This window comes from Rhamphochromis longiceps, linkage group LG14 (assembly GCF_057381845.1).
Source record: "Rhamphochromis longiceps isolate RC_006_pf linkage group LG14, R_longiceps_female_GT1.1, whole genome shotgun sequence".
Lineage (NCBI taxonomy): Eukaryota > Metazoa > Chordata > Actinopteri > Cichliformes > Cichlidae > Rhamphochromis > Rhamphochromis longiceps.
In genome coordinates, this window is record NC_140570.1 from 4,982,807 (window position 1) to 4,986,787 (window position 3,981).

General features: G+C 39.3%; 1 long non-coding RNA gene across 2 annotated transcripts; it reads left to right on the plus strand.

Annotated features, from left to right (window-relative positions):
* The first annotated feature begins 537 nt into the window (after positions 1–537).
* LOC146653449 (uncharacterized) lies at positions 538–2,632 on the plus strand. Of its 2 annotated transcripts, XR_014914739.1 has the most exons (4): positions 538–746; positions 1,224–1,385; positions 1,838–1,959; positions 2,119–2,632. It is a non-coding gene; the product is annotated as an uncharacterized LOC146653449 (long non-coding RNA). The 2 variants fall into 2 exon arrangements; XR_014914740.1 differs by lacking the exons at positions 538–746; positions 1,224–1,385 and adding an exon at positions 1,648–1,732.
* The last annotated feature ends 1,349 nt before the right edge of the window (positions 2,633–3,981 follow it).

The window sequence follows — 3,981 nt, forward strand, 5'->3', positions numbered from 1 at the left end:
AAATGTGCTGTGTGAAGGAAATTAAATTAAATCAGATCTGAACTGTTTACATTTGAGGAACCTGTTCATATTTAATTGAAATATGAACGAGTGTTTTGTTTTGTTTTTGATTGCTGATTCCAAGATAGTCTTTGTGGAAATCCTCTTTGGCTTTTTGTTATTTTAATTCTCTTTTCTGTTTTCCAGAACAGTTCTCCACAGTCGCTGTCCACATGGGTCAGTGGGACCAAGAAGCACTCTGCTAATGTGTGGACTCTGACCAGCAACATCCAGCAAGACCCAGACAGCATTTTCTATCTCCCAGCTGGAGGTTTTTGTTTGTCTGTGACTGGAGAGTCAGATTTTTGTTGAGCTTCACACTTGCAGAGGTAAGTCAGTTTGCAGAGATCCCTCCCACCCTGGCTTTTATGTGCTAGATTTCTTATCTGAAACAGTAATATTTCAGTGACTGCTGCTTATACCACAGGTTAATACACTCTACTGATCCCTGATAGGAGAATCATCAATTTTGGGCTTTGTTGTCCTCGGTCTTTTTGCAGGATCAGAAAACAAAACCAGGAGGCACGTAAATGTTTCTTCTCCATGATGTTTCTTCAAATGTTTCTTCTGGATGATGAGAAGACTGTGACACGGGATGCCACCTTTGGTCTTGTGATGAAGCAAAGCTCAGGAAGAAGTGTGATTAAATGGTACCCACATGTTGAGAAAGATGTACAGGGGCACCTGCAGCCAAATCCAAGCTTCGGGTTAATTGTAGTTGCAGAACACTATAGGACTGAGACATCTGAGGCATCAAATGTTTGATTAAACGGATGAAAAAGAGAAGTTTCTTCCCTATAATTATCACTTTTTAAAATCTGTAGCAACTTCAAGTCTGTCAGCATGCTGAGCATGCTCAGAATGTGACAAAATATTTTTGTTCAATATTTAATTTCTTTCAGTTGCAATTGTTAAATGGAAAAAAAAATATATTCTTATAATTTAGCAAACTAATTTATCAAAAATATATATACATATATCTGTATTAGTTTTAGTAAATTAATTTGACACCTGTATTGAAAATACCATATTGTATTCATACAGAATCAGTTTGGTATCATTGTTTGTCTGATTGCTGAAACTAAGAGCTACTTTGATCTGTTTAGATCTAAAGTATCCAAAGTTGAGCTCTGATGTTTCTTCACCCCTTTGTGTGTGATATGTGATTTCCTACATGCTGGCAGAGCAGAGCAGCAGTTTGTGCTCACAGATGGTGACGGTGTGGAGAGACGGTGGTGTTTCCTCAGAAGAACCAGCAGAGTCACAAAGGACACCAGTCCATCTCACCACCTTGACTTGCTGACTGATGCTCGTCTGCACTGCACAGAGGAAATCAACTGACTGAGGTTTGTCCAGTGACGTGTTATGAAATGTATATTTGTTTTATGCTTACAGATATGTTTTTCTTGACAGAGGCTCTGCAGAGGTTTGACAAAGCAGAGAAAATATGTGCTTTACATTTTACTGTGATTTATTGAGATATTTGTTGCCTGATGTTCAGCAGGAATGGAGAAATAGAATCAAAGGAGATGTTTTTGATGTTTTTGTAATGATGTAAGTAAATCTTCAATATTATTTATTTGCTTGGTTATATTAGGAGTGTTTCCTGGAGTCATCATCCAGGTAAAGTGACGTGGATCAGTGGATACACTTGTCTCCCCTTTAAAGGAGACGATCCAAGTCATCCTTAAATGTTAGTGCTTTCAAATACACAAACATTTTTAAAGGACAGAAGTGAACATCCAACTTTGACTGTAATACAAAATAAATCTTTGCATGTGTGTTTTCAAACTCTCAGATGGGCAGCATATCAGTCTTGGACTGTCTAACCTGCCGGAGCAGCACTGAATGACCACCACACATGAGCATGTTCCTGCAACATTCAGCATCTGATCCTTCATCTGTGTGCTGCTGCTTTTGGTAAGTAGAGTTACCCAACTACAGTAACTCTAAACACATGCCATCCATTTCTAACGGCCTGGTTACTTCCTGTCAGTTACTTTAGAAACCATGTGGTCACCTGACCTAACACTGTTTCTTCTTCTTCCCCTTAATGTTGAAGTGTCAAATGTCAAACAGCTGGAGAGGAAACTACACCAGTGTACTGGGATGTTTCAGCAACACGTGCCAGATGCTGTTCCTTCATGGTGACATCACCAGAGACAGCCCCGCCCGCCTCAGGACCTCGCCATTGATCATGATGATTATAATGATGACAGCAAGCGGAACTAAGACTGTAAAAATCCATGACCAGAATGTTTAGATGCTTTCTAATTATTAATGAATACTGAGTTTTTGTCTCTCCCTTTTTTTTTTTTTACCTCATTTGTTACTAACAAAGTTCACCAAACTCACACAGTTTACATTCTGTATGTTTCCATCAAGGTTTATTTTCTTAGAAATCATAGTTTTTCTCCTTTTGTCTTTTGTAATTGATGATAATTCAGTGAATATACTGCGCTGCTTCCTTTTATTGCGTCACACATTGCTTTAAGTTTTTCAGAGTCCAGTTATTTTTTACTGCTGTTTGAATTCTCTGTATGTTTGACCCTGTAGACTGTTTGATGGACTGCTTGTCTTCCTGTTTGTAACTGCCGCCTGTTTTTGACTAAAGATTTGGATTTCTGACTTTAACACAGCCTCTGCGTGTCCTCCCTTTGTGTCCTCTTCCTCTGTGAATGTGTTGCATGTGTCACAGATTCGTTTTATTAACAGCTTTCCCACAGTGAGTTGCATCAGCATTCATTCACAGCACATTTCAGAAGGATTCAGATTAATAGAGTGATCTTATAGTCAGAATTATCCTGACAGAGTGCCACTGTAAATTATCTTTCATCAAGTAAATTTTAAAGTTCAGTATTTCAAAGCAGGAGTTATGAAGAATCATACTGGCATTAGGACTAATAATATGTACTTACAAAGTCAAAGTTTTTTAATTATGCTACAATATTGGAAGACAATCAACTTTTAGTGTTTTCCGCATATTAATTATTCTGAAATAGAGATGGTGACCCTAACTGTACAGAAGCACACTAAACAACTGACAATCTAACAGACATCATTGGCCCGAGCCGTCATGCACAGTGAGTCTGATCCTTTGCTGTGAGAGTCTGACAAGCATATTTCTGGTCAGTTTGGAAGAAATAATATCACAGTGTTGATCTTTCTTTCAATATTCCTTTTACAACATAAACTGTGATCAAAGCTACTTATGTTCACAGCATGTAATAATACTGACAGTCCAGGGCATTGTGGTCTGTTGAGCTAGGGTTAGGGTTAGGGTTAGCAATTCAGTGGGGCAAAAAAGTATTTAGTCAGCCACCGATTGTGCAAGTTCCCCCACCTAAAATGATGACAGAGGTCAGTAATTTGCACCAGAGGTACACTTCAACTGTGAGAGACAGAATGTGAAAAAAAAATCCATGAATCCACATGGTAGGATTTGTAAAGAATTTATTCGTAAATCAGGGTGGAAAATAAGTATTTGGTCAATAACAAAAATACAACTCAATACTTTGTAACATAACCTTTGTTGGCAATAACAGAGGTCAAACGTTTACTATAGGTCTTTACCAGGTTTGCACACACAGTAGCTGGTATTTTGGCCCATTCCTCCATGCAGATCTTCTCGAGAGCAGTGATGTTTTGGGGCTGTCGCCGAGCAACACGGACTTTCAACTCCCGCCACAGATTTTCTATGGGGTTGAGGTCTGGAGCCTGGCTAGGCCACTCCAGGACTTTCAAATGCTTCTTACGGAGCCACTCCTTTGTTGCCCGGGCGGTGTGTTTTGGATCATTGTCATGTTGGAAGACCCAGCCTCGTTTCATCTTCAAAGTTCTCACTGATGGAAGGAGGTTTTGGCTCAAAATCCCACGATACATGGCCCCATTCATTCTGTCCTTAACACGGATCAGTCGTCCTGTCCCCTTGGCAGAAAAACA